The 16,334-nt window shown below is 48.6% G+C and overlaps 1 long non-coding RNA gene across 1 annotated transcript; it reads left to right on the top strand.

Annotated features, from left to right (window-relative positions):
* Positions 1–6,798: 6,798 nt before the first annotated feature.
* LOC140696778 (uncharacterized) lies at positions 6,799–12,507 on the top strand. The gene is made up of 4 exons (XR_012073285.1): positions 6,799–6,975; positions 8,143–8,254; positions 9,693–9,831; positions 12,440–12,507. It is a non-coding gene; the product is annotated as an uncharacterized lncRNA (long non-coding RNA).
* The last annotated feature ends 3,827 nt before the right edge of the window (positions 12,508–16,334 follow it).

Genomic DNA, 16,334 nt, shown 5'->3' with positions numbered 1-16,334 from the left:
CAAAACCTTTTTGATCGTGGACGCTTTGCTGTGAACTCCCAAGGAACACCTATGAGCAGGGTTTGGTGAACCACGCTGGGGGAGAAGCTGGCACGAACCACATATTATCTGTAGGAATGCTGTGAAGTTCAGAGTCGTTCATGAGAAATCTGGCATCAAAGGCCTGTGGAAAAATGTGTGTGCTGTGCTTTAATGAAAATATGACTTTCTTGTAGCTCAGAGGTCCCCACCCCTTTCGCCACGAAAGATCCTTTTCAGCTCTTTCCTCAAGGGATTCCGTGTTTTGAAAGCTTTTATCTACCCAACAAACTACATTTATTGAATAATAATTTGTTCCTTTGAGTTTTATTCATCAAAGACATATAACTGCCAATTAGTGCTTCTGATCAGTCAGATAACCACCGTTACCACACTGAGTTGATATGACTCCAGCCCAGAGCAAATAAACTTAATGTTTTATTTAGTCTGGGAACCTCATTGAGGTAAATGTATGATTTCCTTTGGGCTTTTTGAAATCTTGAAAATAGCTTACAGACCCCCCTGACTGCTTTGCCAGAGTGCTGGGTGGGTGGGAGGCAGGACTGTGTGGAAACCCAAAGAGGACACGCATGGCTGGGAGGAAGGCAGTGAGGTGCTGGTTACTGGGACTACCCAGGGACAGTGGGGACAGTCAGGGGACGTGGCTACAGCCCCTGTGAAGCTGGAGGGTCTGTGGATCACGGAGCCCAGGTCCTGGTGAACAGATGAGAAGCCACTGGCCAGAGGCACACACGTGGGGCTCCCCAAATGTGAGCAAGAACTTGGGTGACAGCATCTGCCCCAGTGCACCCCTGTACCCACATGCCCAGAAGAGAGCTGGGGGAGAGGCAGGGCCCAGGGAGGTGGGGGCTCCTCTCCCCAGACCTCCCTGATACCCAGGACAGTTTTTGTGATGAGCCATGAGGAGGTGAGTGACTCAGTGCCACTGCCCTCTTGGATATCACTGGGGCCCTTGAGAGCTCTGGGCCCCTGAGGTACCACCTGCTGTTCTGTGGTTGGCTCCCTCCTAACCCAGAAGGAAGAACCTCTGCTCTAGGAGCTCCTCTGGCCTGGCGCCTGTCTCCCGTGGGAGAGCCGTGAGCATCACTGAGCTGGCCTCAGACGCCGGGGACCACGGGCTCCTTTCAGAGAGACTCTGCTGATGCATTTGAACTAGGATCAGGTGTCCTGCAATCCAGTCTCCACTCTACTTTGCAGAAGAGCTGTCGGGCATTCCCTGAAGTGAGAGGGGGCTCCCCCTGGGAGGGTGGTGCTCAGGCCAAGCCTGTGCCGCCCTCACCGGCCTGCATGGGCCGGGCCCCTGGGCCCCCTGGGCCTCTGGCCCTGCCGAGCCATGGACTTCCACACCCAGCCGTGTTTCTCAGCCCTTCTCTCATCAGCCAGGACGTTTTCCCAGAAGATACAATCTGTGTCTGGCAGAAGCCCGCTTGCAAAAATAAATCTTTCCCTGAACATTTTCCAGGCCAATTTTAGAAACAAATCTGGGTGATGCCTTTTACTCATTTCCAAAGACAGACAGCCAACGCCCGAGGCCTCTCTCTGTGCAGGAATGTTCTGGAAATGGGATTTGACCTCAGAAGAACCCAACCCTCTTTGAGCAGGAGGCTGAGCTGCCCAGGTCTGGGGACATGGGTGGGATGGAGCTCACAGGTCTGGGCCCCAGAGCAGCACAGCTTCGCAGGGCGGGCCCTTCCATTGCACCTGGCCCAGTTTTCCTACAGGTGGGAGCCTTCCTGTGGCTTCTGGAAGCACCGACAGCTGCAGAGGCTGCACTCCCCCCAACACCCATTCATTCTCTCGGGGATTATTTATTCTGAGAACCTGTTATGTCAATAGAGGCACCAGGCTCGGAGCTGGGGACACACCGTGGCCTGGCACATGTTGGGCCCTCTGTCCAAGAGGCGACAGCTGACTGAGTGATGTGGGCGTCACACAGGGCTGTGGTCCTCTGCGCTCTATACGGCATTGTCTCATTCCATTGTCACAACAGCCCTGTGAGCTGGGAAGGAAGGAAGGACGGAAGGGAGAGGGAAAGAGAAAAGGTGTTTTATTGGGTCAGTGCCCTCTGCTTCCACACACGCTGTTTAATCCTCCCAACCATACTGTGTGGTAAGAAGGTACCTCCATCCCCACTTTCACAGAAAAGAAAGCCAAGGCCCAAAGGAAGGGCCAGAGAGGGACAGACCCAAGGTTGGTCTGATTCCAGAGCCCCAAACTCAATCTCTCACAGGCACACACACAATCACACATGTCTGGTCTATGGGCCCTGCTCCAGGAACACCCTGTGACTGCCCCGCACACTGACACTGACCTTCCCTGTCAATAGGTATGTCCTGAACACCTGCCCTGCATCCTGCACTTTCCTCTCTGGGCCTGGGGCCCCGGTGTGAGCAGGAGAGACCAATGCCCTGCCCTCTCCATGTGCACTGTGCGATATGGTGGCCACTGAGCCCCGGAAATGTGGCTCAGCCTGAACTGAGCTGTGCTGTAAGGGTGAAATACACACGGAATTTTCGAGACAGTAAGGAGAAAGGAATGGAAAATACTTTCTACTGATTGCATGTTGATAGTCTGTATCTTTTGGATATATTAGGTTAAAAATGTTCTTAAAAATAATATTTCCTGTTTCTTTTTTTTTTAATGTGGCTGTTAAAACATGTAAGATCACACATGTGGCTCATGTTCATGGTTTGCATTCTATTTCTGAGGAATAACACTGCTCTAGGTGGAAAGACAGACTCTGAAAAGTGAGCCAATACAGAAGAGGGTGATTACAAATAGAGAAAAGTGCCAGAGAGGAAATAATACAGGCGGTGCGTGGAGAGGGGCCGGCAGGTGGACACGGGCAGCCAGGACCTGTTGGACTCCTCGGGTGGCAGGTGGGGCTAGGGGAAAGGCAGGCGGCCCTTGTGACCATGGGAATAAGGCATTTTCCACTCTGGGGACGGCCCAGGACCTGTTTCCTGAAGAAAGGAGTTGCCGTGCAAAGATCCAGGGAGCTGTACAGACTCCCACTGTGTTCTTCCCTGCCTGAGCCAGAGGCCTGGAGCTGCAAAGACCCTGGGGGTCACTGCCTCCACCTCTGGGGTTCAGAGGGCTGTTGTTTACTGAGGTCCTGATGCGGATTGGGTGACTCTCCTGTGCCTGCCTCTAGTAGTGTTCACAGAAGGTCCTCTGCATGCCTGTGACAGTCCAGCCAGTAATAAGCTCTGGGGAGAAAGTGGTGATGGAACCAAGTCTCTGCTCCCAAAAGCTCATACACAAGGATGGGGTGGCTGGTGACAGACAGTGAGCAAAGAAACGTATATGTCAGGAGTGATAGGTGAAAAGAAAAATCAAGAGGGAGAGAGGGTGGGTGGGAGCTGTGTTGGAGAGAAGGTGATATTTCATTAGAGACCTGAAATGAAGTCAGGGAGGGAGCCCTGAGGACACTGAGGGGAAGAGCGTCCCAGGGATCTGGAACAGCAGGTGCAAATGTCCTGTGGTAGGAAACTGCCTCTCAAATTCAAGGACAGCATCAGGCCAGTGTGCTGGGGAAGGGTGAACAGGGGAGAGTGACCAAAGGTAAGGTTAGGGTGAGGACCCGAATGGATTCAGAGTCACGTGGATGTCCTCCATAAGTGTCAGTTATGGTTATTATTACGATTACTAGTGTCCCAGGAGACCACAGGTTTCCCAGAAGGATGACAATGGCCACCATTCACAGGGTCTTCCAGGATGAGGAGGTGCCTCTGGCCTTAAGGCTTGGTACAAGAGAAACGAGATAGCCATGGCTGGGCGGGCGCACACTGTCTTATGCTCAGCAAATTACCTGTAAGAGAAACCACACAGAGAGACATTTGGACTAAGAGGGTCTTGTGGTGGAAGTTTGGAGCTGTCAGAGAGACAGGAGGCCCAAGTGATGACGGGACTCAGACATCTCCTACCATCATGGAGCCAAGGACCTAGTGGCTTGCTGAGAGTCTGCTCTCTCATCCTCCCCTATCTCCAGCCCCTGATTTACCAGGCCCCTCCCTTACTCAAGAATCCACAGTAGCTCCCTATTGCCTGCTGTTTTGTTCTTCAGCTGACCGTTTGCCACAGTGATCACTCATGCCCCTCACGTCTCCCTGTCCAGTGATTATTTGTCCAAAAATGTTGGCTAAGACTGCTGGAGGAAATTACTTATTTATTTTTTGCTGAGAGGGAAAGACCTGCTTTAATGAATATTTTTTTTCCCAAGAAAATGATCCTTCTGATCTTCTCTGAACCACAAAGCTATTGCTGCCTTGGCACTCCTGTCATGTTGAGAGTGCTTCCTGGCCCTGCAGGGGCAGCGGGCTCCAAAACCAACTGAGGTGAACGGGCACAGCTGTGCTCACCAAACTGACTTGGCTTCAACAGCTGCCGCAGGAGGCCAATGGCTGTTGTGACAGGCTTTTTAACATAGCAGTGTGCATTCCAAGACCACTGGCCTCCCACCCCATCTGCATTCACTAAGCCAACATTTATTGAGGGCCTTCTGTGTGCCCACCACTATGCTGTGGCCTGGTGGCTCAGAAGTGGTGTCTGTAGGGGCAGTCTTATTCCAAAGATGCTTCCAGTAAAGAATGGCCATCATCACTTTTTTTATTTTATTTCATTTCATTTCATTTCATTTCAGTATAGTTGATTAACCATGTTGTATTAGTTTCTGGTGCACAGCATAGTGATTACAGTTATACATGCATATGTTCTTTCTCATAGACTATGACAAGGTATTGAATGTAGTTCCCTGTGCTATACAGTAGGACCTTGTTGTTTATTTTATATATAATAGTGTGTATCTGCAAATCCCATCACCACTTTTTAAATGATTCCTTGTAGAAACAGAAAACCATTCTTTTGAATCTAATTACCAGAGTCCACTAAGCTTGTAAAAAATCTTTCCACATTCAGTCGTGTCTCATATGCCTGTTCTTTGATCTCCCAGGGAGCTCGTGTCCTGGTCCTTCTGTTCGCCTTTAATCAGGAAGATGGGCATCGTTACATAGCAGTGTGCAAATGGGACTCAGACAGGTAAGTGACTTTCTAAGATGATACAGCCACACAGTCTAGAGCCAGGCTGGAATCCCTGTGCCTGCATCTAGAAGACTTCACTCTGGAGGCATAGGGAATCTCTAGGGGAACTTACACAACTGCAAACCCCAGGGGCCGCTCCCAGAGGGTTGGATTTAATTGGCAGGTCTGGGTGGGGGAGGTTAGAGCGCCCCAGATGATTCTAGCCACTTCTGGAGCTGGGATTCACTGTGCCAGAGCCTGTAGCACAAGCGCACTGGCCCAGGGGCTAAGCAACCATCCTGCCTCTACTAACTTGCTGTGTGGTTTCAGGCAAATGTCATAACCTCTCTGTTCTTCAGCTTCTTCATTTGTCAAAAGGGAGCTCTCTTTCCCCAGTGGGATCTGAGTCAGAGGATAAGGGGAAGTTACTTGAAGCCCTCAGGGATGGCCACTGTGAGAGAGGGCTTCAGATCCTGGCCCTCCCACATTAGACTGGAGAGAGGGAGAACAGACCAAGGAAACTGTCATTGGTCCCCGTCCTCCTCACCCTGCAGTACTGGGTGGGGGGTTCCTGGGTGGCGGTCAGCAGTTCTTCAGCAAGGGGAGGGCGGCCAGGTCCACACTTTCCTTATGGTGACCAGCTCCCCAAGAGGCGAACAGGGCCCCAAGTGAAGGAGGTTGCTGGATCTTCAGGGCCAGGCTTGGAACAAGGGGGGAGGCCACCTGGGTCCTGGAAGGGCCACCGTGCCCGTGAGGGGTTCGCAGACAAACAAAGGCCCAGCCTGACCGAGACAAGTGGGGAGAGCAGGGGTCCTCTCCTAACGTGGTTCTCAGGACTTTTTTTTGTTTCTGTTCCTGCTGGTGGAAAATGTGTTGCAGAACAAACAGAACTAGGCTGGTTTTCCAAATTCTGAAGGTGACTCCACATTCTTTGGTGGTTTTTCAGTTTCTGAGATGGAGTTCACTATTCTTCCGGGGCACTCTGAGGCTCACTGGGACCTTAATGTGGGGCACTAGGGGGCTGGGGAGATGTGGGAGGCCACTGCCCTTCCCCACACCACATTACTTTTAAAGTAGAGGGGCTCAGAGAGCTTCAGGCTGGGAGTGGGGGTGCGGCTGGGTTCTGAGAATAAAACGGCAGGAGAGCTGGCCTGAGCCCCCAGGAACTGCCTGAAGCCCCCTCCAGGGAGGAGGGAAGCCAGGCAGCTGCAGGGCCATCTCCATGGTTCCCCTGAGCCCCGTAGGGGCAGGTGTCTGGTGGGGACTGAAGTCAGGTGGAAGCTTTCCTGTGCAGTGACAGGCACCCCTGTGGTGAGCTGAGCCCCCAAAGATGGCCCCAGCTTTCTCTCTCTGACTCACTGATGGTTTTCTCCATCTGATCCGGGGCAGCCCAGTGGATGCGGGCAGACTGGCCCGGTTCCTACAGACTAGCCTGATTCCCACACAGAGGCGGGCCCAGGAGCCGGAATTTCTTGGTATGAAAAAGCACTCCCTGCAGTCAGCACCCCAGGAAGTGAATCATAAAGGTTCTTTTCTGAGCCCTCCTCTCCTTGTGCGGCACCTCTGTGCTCAGAGTCTATAAACGAGCTGACAGTGCTCAGGAAAGGAGCCACAGTCACTGAGTGTGTTGCAGGGCCACCAGCAGTTGTCCGAGGCTGGTTGTCAGGGCAGTTGATGTGGATCAGCAACTTGACCTTCAGGTGCCAGGGTCATCAGTTTCCTTTCATTTTCTAGCTCCCAGGCTTGGTAGGAAATCCCTTCTATTGTGTGTGGAGACCTTTTCTGTTCCCTGGAGTCCTGTGGACCGAGGGGTGGGGCTCCGGGCCTCACGTCACCACAGCGCTGCTGACCGGCTCCTCAGTGCCCGTAACCCCTGGGACAGTAGCACCACCGAGCCCAGGCCCAGCCCCCAAACCGGTAAGCTGTCCCAGCCACCCAACTCCCACCCAACTCCTCCCCATTTGCTGAGACCACCCCCCCATTCCCCCACCTATCCTGGCATGATCGACTCCCCCTCTTCAACCCAACATAACAGTCCCATCCCCACTTCCCCCTGCTCCCCCCGGGGCCTGGCATCACAGCTTTTCCCTTGCTGAGTTGGGGTGGGTAGGTGGAGAGGGTTCAGCCCTTCAGAAACAGAAACATGGCCTCTTCTTCCCCATATGGGAAGGAGGTGGGGAAGAAGATGCTTTATTCTTCCTTTGGGAATTCAGAATGAAAGTGTTAGCCAAATGATGCCTCCACCCCCAGCCTGCATCCTGACTCAAAACCAAACTGAACTCCAAAGTCCAGTCTTTTTTGTTTTACTAAATAGCTCACCCTGTTACATCAGCCTCACTTTATAGGTGAAGAAACCAAGGCTTGGAGGGGTTAGTTACTTCAGCTGCCACGTGGCCCTGGGTCAGAGTTTATGGAGATACTGGCCCCATCGCTGACCTCCTCAGCTGGACGGTGTCAGATGGGTGGTCAGCACTGCCCTGGACTGTGGCCATAGAGCTCCAAGCAGTCACCCACCTGCTGAGACGGGGCCTCCATCACAGCCTTGGCCACAGCTGGCAAACGGGTGGGTCGTGACCAAGAGACTGTTACATTCCAGCCACTGGAGGCAGCGCTGGCTGAGCCTCCTTCAGGGATCGTCCCCCCGGTGCAGGGTTCTGCAGCTCAGGCCTGCTAGATTTTGATCACCTCTCCCACGCTAAATACCGTGCTCACAGTTGTTTGGTATCTCACATCATCCACACAGGAGTCCTGTTATTTTCATTCTCCAGATAAGGAAATGGTTGCTAAGAGTGCTGTGTAACTTTCCCAAGTCCTGTAATTAGAATGAAGGTTGACAAAGGGGGGTATAAGCCTGAATCTCCCAAGTCCCGTGTTCTTCCCGTAACTTATCAGCGAAGACAACTCAGCGATTTCACTTTTCAGACAGAGAAAAGCAGGAAAGGGGAATGCCATTCTTCACTCTTTTCATTTGTTGTGACACACGGGCAGACAGTGGACCACAGGGAAAGCAATCAGACGTTTCAGCCTCTCAGGAACTCTCAGGCTAGCAGTCACTACAGTGTTTATTCTACAAATGACCACCAGGTGGCATCATTGCACAACAGCTGCACATCCCGCGGCTCCCCTCAGACCAGAATGGAAAGGTGCAGCCCAGGGGAGTGGCCTGCTTTTCATCAAAAGTCTCTCGAATGACTTGGTAAGTCTAATGAGACAGTGTCCATGCCCAGCTATTGCTCATGCTCCCCTGATGTCCAGAGCTGCTGTGTGATAGGGAACTCAATCAGCTCCCATCCATTTTCTAGTTCATCTACTTAGCAAAGATATCCTTTGTACTTAGTCGCTATTTAAAATATCTTGCCTATGTTAGCTCTTGTAATATTATCTGGTCTGTTTCTGAAAAGGTTGTGCTTCCTTGTCTGGAGGGGTAGGGAGCAAGAGTGAAGTTCTTTAATGATGGTCCCCTTTGACCTGAGGAGGTGATGGGGATAGGTGTTGGGTCTGGGTTGAAGGTGAAGGGGTCAGAGATTGTGCAAGGGCAGAAATGAGGTATGACCAGCAGGCAGCTTTGTACAGTCTACTCTTGGCCTCTGTACAGGGTCATGGACTTGGAAAGCTTTGGAGCTGGAGAGAGACAAAGGGAGAGAAGCACTTCTCACACTGTTGATGGATGGAGTCCTCTGGTGTGGTCCTTGGATTTTGAAAGTTCCTAGGAAGGGCATGGTGGGCAGGAGCCAGGAGCCCGGGGAGGTCACCAGGTTGGCTCCACACTGTCTTCAAGATTTTCCGTCACACGCTCTGCAAACGCGGGCAGCGTCAGGGCCTGGACACTTGGGAGAAGCAGGAAGTCAAATAAAGGCCCCAGGTATTGAAATGTGAAGAGATAGGTCTTTCCTGGTGGAGGGGAATAATGGGGCAGCCAGAGCCCTGAGTGGTCAAGTCCACACAATTCCAAGTGTTACGTGCCCAAGATTACCTTCAAAGAGCCGGTGAAGTAGAAGGAGTTACTAGTCTTAACAATCTCTAAACATCTGCTCCCGGAGCCCAAGAAAGTCAGAACTAGGGTGAGGGATCAGGAGAGGAGCCACAGAGGCCCAAACTATACAGCAGTGCAGGCTGCCTGTCATCCAAGGGAAGCAGATTCAGAGGAAGTTGGCAGGACCAAGGCTGAGTGCTGTGTGCTGAACTCTGACCTGTCGGGAAGCACCCATCTCAATGAGGGAGGAAGGGCCCACGGCTCCCCAACAGCATTTTTTAGTTTTTATTTTCTATGAAACCTTAGCTCTTTGTACAATGAAGAGTCAGTTTTGGAGAATTTGCTGGAAGGAATGTGGGGTGCTGGGCAGAGATTCTAAACTGTGTTGAAGAAAGTATAAAGTGCGGTGACAAACTTTGTGAATTACAGGTAGAGATGCCTTTTTTTTTAAAATAATCTATTGTCCTATGATGACAGGTATCCAATTATTTTTGTAACTACCATACGTAATCTGTAAATAATGAACAATGAGTATTTTTTAATGTTGTAGGAAAATAATTGCTATGACTTATTTAAATATGGTTACAAAAGAAGTTCATAACAGAATTTGCCTTCAAGTGTCATTGCTGTGTAATATGACTGGTATCCTTATAACATGAAGGGAATTTGGACACAAGTGCACAGAGAGACGACCATGTGCAGACATGGAGAAGACAGCCGTCTTGCAAGCCGAGGAGAGAGGCTTCCGGAGAAACCAGCTCTACTGACACCTTGATTTTGGACTTCTCGCCCTGAACACAGTGAGAAAATAACTTTCTGTTCTTTAAGCCACCCAGCCGTGGTCCTCTGTTATGACAGCCCTAGTAAACTGGTCCACTGAGTTACACAGACCAACGGGGAAGCAGCAGTAAGGGCAGAGGAAGCAAAGATTGCTCCTTCCAGTGATAAACCCCTTTTCCCAGAATCATCTGTACCTGTCTTCTTAAAGTAGCTAAAAGAGAGAATCATGAATTTTCAGATTTCAAACGTGTTCATTCGTTTCTGCGCAACTGTAAATGGCCTGAAAGGAACAGCCATCCCTGTGTTCTAGAGCAGCGGCCTGTGCGGTGCCAAGCCCAGGTTCCAGTTTGGGAAGATGAGTGAGCAGACCCACCAGGTCCCCGCGGAGCTCTGGTGCAGGTGCCAGGGAGCCCTGGGGACTTAGGCAGGGCCAGCCAGACAGCGCAGTCTCTTCCAGGCCCTAAGGCCAGCTCAGTAAGCTTGGCAAGGCCGCTGAGCACAGCTGGTCAGGAGACCCCCTCCAGGGCTGAACAAGTGCTGGAGCTGGTCGGAGAACACTGGCCTTGCTGGAGATTTGGGAGTGCCTGGTCTCCACCGGGGTCTCCCACCCAGAACCGGGCCAGGGCTGGTGACCTGGCCCAGGCAGCTGCACGTGGTCAGTGCTCGATTTTGAAAACAGTAGCTAAGTACTGACAAATTGCTTTTAAGATAAATAGTTGATGGACTGAATAGTGCTTTTCAAAAATTGGTTTACGTGCATGGGCCGAGTTCCCCTAACACACAAAGGAAATTTTCCGGGGAGAAAACTCCAGAATCTATAGCTCTAGGCGTATGAGGTTGACAGGCCAAGGAGAAAAATTAATTATTTGAGAGCTCTGCGGCTTGGCAGTCGGCGTCCTGCTGGTATCCCTGCAAACAGGTACCTGAACTTTCTCTACAATGAAACCTTATTAATTTGAAATCCAAAGAACAAAAAGAAAAGTTCTCCAGCCCCCACTGGATTTTGCATTTACCAGGGTTGGCTTATCTCCACACTTTTATTAAACAGTAATAAAAGGCATCTGGTTGGTTGGGGACTAGCACTGGCTTTGAAATAGTCTCTATTTTTAATTAACCAGTGCTGAAATAATGAGGTTTTGCTGTAATTTGGTATGATTTAATTAACTCTAACTTTGTGTCAGGCCTTAAAGCTCCCTGCCCCAACCAAGAAAGCCCTCAGCCAGCTGCTTGGATTAGGTGTTTGCCAAGCTAGTGGGGCCTCTAGGAAGGCCTGCCTTGCTTTGCCCCTCAGGGCAGCAGCAGCGGGGACCCCACTTTTGCTCAGCGGCTTCTGGAATAGCCTGTTTTTCTGGTTTTCTTATTTGCCATTGCTGCAAAGCCTGTTACCTTCCTCTCCCACCAGGTTCCCTGCTGCACATCCATCCACAGGCTCCCAGGCTGAGAACCACCCTTAAAAAGTCTTCTCCTTTTTACCTCAAACTGTACCAAATCCTGCGCCGTCTTCCTTGTCAGAACCTACCCCCACCGTGGTTGCCTTTCCCCGGTCCAGGGGACCTAGCTGCGTCCCGGGCTCCCTGCCTCTGTTCTCAATCCATTTCCTGTGCAGGTGACCCTCTCCTTCACCAACAGCCCTCCTGTAGCCCCCCTGTGCCCATCAGAGGTTGTCCTTGGGCTGCAGGGCTCCAGGAATTGGTGCAGGGACCTTGAGGTGAGAGTGAGGGGGTGGAGAGGGTGGAGGAGCCTGGACAAGCCACTTCATTTTCCTCACCTCTGCTCTGACCAGAGTGGCCCTGCTTTCCTTGAGTTCACGCATGAAGCTTCTGTGTAACATCTGATGTGGCAACGCAAGGTTTCTGTTGCTAAAAATAAGTTTAAAAACCACTGATCTGTACAATAGGACCATGCTCTCCAGCTTAGTGGTCATCACCCAGAACCTTGCAACAAAGGCCACCTCTCTTTTTGTCCACCTCTCCCTCTCTCCAGACCCACCCATCCATTGGGCCCTGAGTGCGTCCGGTCGTTTCCCACTCTTGTGCCTGGAGTAGAAGGCCCCTCTTCTCCGTCTTTCTAATTCCCAGCGGTGAAGGCATAGTGGAGACGCCACCTGCCTCTGATGTGGCTGTGTCCACCCTGACCCCTGGGGCTGGAAGGCTCTCTCTCATCCCGCAGGCCCCTGCTTCTCTCCCTCGCCACAGCTGGACAGGCCAGGGGACCTTCTGTGGCCTGGCGCAGAAACACGTGCCTGCTGCGGAGTGTGGGATGGAGAATGGAGATTGAGCCATGTCGTGATGCAGGCCACTGCCGGGGCAGAAGGACCAGCTGAAGTTGGGAGCCACTTGTCCATCACAATTGGGAGGTGGGGGTGCAGAGGCTGTGGGGAAACTGAGAGCAGTGACCAGCAGAGGCGGGAGAGCGAGGAGGATGGATGGATCAGAGAGAGAGAGAGAGAGACCTGGCTCTGGCCTTGTTCGTGAGACCCCCTGGGAGGTCTTGCAGCAAACCTTCCCCTTCCTGGAGCCCACCGCACAGGCCTCTGTTCCTGCCAGGAGCTCATTCACCGCTCCTGGGCTGGACCTTGAGTGTCTCCAGGGCAGATGTTGTGTCTCATTCAGCTTTCATCCCTTGCAGCACACACAGGAGCATGACAGCGGGGGTGCCCGCGGGAGCCAGGGCTACCTGCCTGCCTGGAAAACTCGGTACGTTTGCGCTTTGATGCTGAGTGTGTACAGCCCAAGCCTTGGGAGGGAGGGATCCAACTAAGACAGTCACGAAAGACCACAAATGATTTCATTTGTATGAAATGTCCAGAATAGGAAAATCCATAGAGATAGAAAGTAGATTAGTGGATGCCAGGACCTGGGGGGAGGGGAGAATGGGACGTGACTTTGAATGGGAATGGGGTTTCTTTTTGGGGTGATGAAAATGTTCTGGAATTAGGTAGTGATGATGGTTGCACAGCCTTGTGAATGTACTAGAAACCTAATGAATTGTACACTTTAAAATGGTGACTTTTATGGTATATGAACTATATCTCAATTTTAAAAAAACGGGCAGCCCTAATGATTAAATATGTAAGCATTAAGCAGCAACGATGGCTATTTTGGTAAAAAGAGGGGCAGCCAGGTATTATGAGCCTCCTTTGGAAGAAGGAGTCTCTACCACCTATAAAGGAACTCTGCCAAAAAAAGGTGAACTTGAGTCCAGTCAAGCCTGGAGCTCCCACCAGCCTCACAGGAAGGAGGCAGGCAGAGAAACGTGTTAAATGACACCACGGGGAAGTAGTCCAGACTGCAGGAAGCTGTAGTGGACAAAGAACTCAGTTACTTCAACAAACACATTCCAGAGTAACAAAGGGGAAGAGACCCCAGGGGAACCTATAGATTAAAAGAGACAAATCAACCAATTGCTGTATGTGGAACTTCCCTGATCCTGGGTCAAATAACTTGTTTTTAAAAAATTATGACATTTGACACTTTGGAAATTTGAACACTGACTGGATACTTGATAATACTGAGGCATTACTGTTAATTATTTCTAGATTTTTCCAGTTTTATTGAGATATAATTGGCATATAACATTGTGTAAGTTTCAGGCATATGCAGTGGTGATTTGATAGACTTATATATTGCAATATGATTATCACCATAGTGTTAGCTAACACCTCCATCATGTCACATAATTGCCATTTCTTTTGTGTGCTGAGAACTTTTAAGATTTACTCTTACCAGTTTGCAGGTATACAGTGCATTGTTGCTATCTGTAGCCACAATGCCGTGCATCAGGTAAGTGGGGAACTCACTCATCTTCTAAATGGAGGTTTGTACTCTCTGACCGGCATCTCCTTATCCCACCCCCACCCCTAGACCCCAACAACCACCATTCTGCTCTGTTTCTACAGGTTTGGCTTTTTAATTTTTATTTATTTATTTATTTACTTATTTATTCATTATTGAAGTGCAGTCAGTTACAAATGTGTTGATTTCTGGTGTACAGCACAATGTCCAGTCATGCATATACATACATATATTCATTTTCATATTCTTTTTCATTAAGGTTTATCAGAAGGTAATGAACACTGTTCCCTGTGCTATACAGAAGAAACTTTTTTAAAAATCTGTTTTTATATATAGTGGCTAACATTTGTAAATCTCAAACTCCCAAATTTATCCTTCTCACCCCCATTCCCTGGTAACCTTAAGACTTTACTATGTCTGCAAATTTGTTTCTGTTTTGTAGATGAGTTCATAGTGTTCTTTTTTCTTTCTTACTTTCTTTTTTTTTTTTAGATTCCACATGAGTGATATCATATGATATTTTTCTTTCTCTTTCTGGCTTACTTCACTTAGAATGATGATCTCTAGGTCTATCCATGTTGCTGCAAGTGGCATTTTATTCTTTGTTATGACTGAGTAGTATTCCATTGTGTATATACACCACATCTTCTTTATCCAGTCATCTGTTGATGGATATTTAAGTTGAAGTTTGGCTTTTTTAGATTCCACATGTAAGTGAGATCCTAGAGTATTCTTTCTCTATCTGACTAATTTCACTTAGCATAATGCCCTCAAGGTCCATCCCTATTTTCCCAAATGGCAAGATTTCCTTCTTTTTATGGCTAAATAATATTCCATTGTATAAATATACAGCGTCTTCTTTATTCACTCATCAATAGACAATTAGGTTGTTTCTATATCTTGGCTATTCAGAGTAATGCTGTAGTAAACATGGGAGTGCAGATATCTCTTTGAGATCCTAACTTTGGACAGATACCCAGAAGTGGGACTGCTGGATCATATGGTAGTTCTATTTTTAATCTTTTGAGGAATTTCCGTACTGTTTTCCATAGTGGCTGCACCCATTTACATTCTCACCAGAAGTACACAAGGGTTTCCTTTTTTCCACATCCTCACCAACACTTATCTTTTGTCTTTCTGATAAAAGCCAATCTGAGGGCATGACGTGGTATCTCATTGTAGTTTTGATTTGTATTTCCCTAGTGATTAGTGATGTTGAGCATCTTTTCATATACCTGTTGTCATTTGTATGTCTTCTTTTGAAAAATGTCTGTTCAGATCCTCTGTCCATTTTTTAATCACATTGTTCTTTTGCCCTTGAGTTGTATGAGTTCTTTGTTTATTTTTGGATATTAACCCCCTATCTAATATATGGTTTATATTTTTTTCCCATTGCATAGTTTGCCTTTCATTTTGTTGATACTTTCTTTTGCTGGTTGTAAGCTTTTCAGTTTGATAGAGTCCCACTCACTGATGTTTGTTTTTGTTGTTTGTACTTTTGGTATCATATCTAAAAAAATCAGTGCTAAGACCCATGTCAGGGAGATTATTCCCTATGTTTTCTTCTAGGAGTTTCACAGTTTCAGGTCTTACATTTAAGTCTAATTCATTTTGAGTTTATATTTAGTGAATGGTGTTAGGAGGTTCAATTTTATTTTTCTATGAGAGGTTATCCAGTTGTCCTGACACCATTTATTGAAGAGACTATTATTTCCCCATTAATATTGACTGGCTTGTCAAATATTAGTTGACTGTATGTCTGTGAGTTTATTTCTGGACTCCTGATTCTGTTCCATTGATCTGTGTTGGGTTTTATGCCAGTACCATACTGTTTTGATTACTATAGCTTTGTAATGTAGTTTGAAATCAGGAGTTGTGATGCCTCCAGCTTTGTTCTTCTTGCTCAGGATTGTTTTTTGGTATTTTGTGGTTACATGCCAATTTTAGAATTTTTTTTTCTGTGAAAAAAATGCCATTAGAATTTTGATAGGGATTGCACTGAATCTTTTCAGATTTTATAATAGTACATTTTGTTGTGCTTTTTTGAAAAAGAGGCCTTCTCTTTTAGAATGACTGAAGTATTTACAGGAAAAAAAAAAGATGTAATACATGGGATTTATTTCCAAATAACTAAGAGGAAGGAAAATGGGTGAAGGTATAGATAAAATGTGATTGGCCATGAGTAGACAATTGTTGAAGCTGGGTAACAAGTACATGGGGGTTTGTTATATGTTCCTACTTTTGTATGTTTGAAATTTTCCATATTTCATGTTTACTTATTATTTTAAGATAAATAAGAAAAGAAGACTTAGAAAAATCATGGCAGAGTAGTTGTCAAGGTGGGGTGTCAGGCCTGACATCCATCGCCCGTTGACATCCAGGCTTGCTTTGGCTGGTCTGCTGGCTGCATCTGGGGGTCTCCACCTCACTCCTCCCTCACTGCCCCACAGGCCCTTCCCTGGAGGTGCTGTCAGCAGCTGTGCCCATCTTGGCATGGCCTCATGACTGTTTCCAGGGGAAGAAAGCTGGCTCCTGTGGACAAAGGTGGAAAGAGCAGACAATCATATGAGGCCCCCACTGGTGTGGAACAGTGATTCTAAACTACAGTTCTTCCTTCATTAGAGCACTTTGAAAAGCAAAGAGCTGGAGAGGGTGTAGCTCAGTGGTAGAGCACATGGTTAGCATGCACAGGGTCCTGTGTTCAATCCCCAGTACCTCTATTAAAAAAA

The sequence above is a fragment of the Vicugna pacos genome, chromosome 6 (genome assembly GCF_048564905.1).
Source record: "Vicugna pacos chromosome 6, VicPac4, whole genome shotgun sequence".
NCBI lineage: Eukaryota > Metazoa > Chordata > Mammalia > Artiodactyla > Camelidae > Vicugna > Vicugna pacos.
The sequence above is the reverse complement of the archived record's forward strand: the minus strand, read 5'-3'. Positions and strand labels throughout refer to the sequence as shown.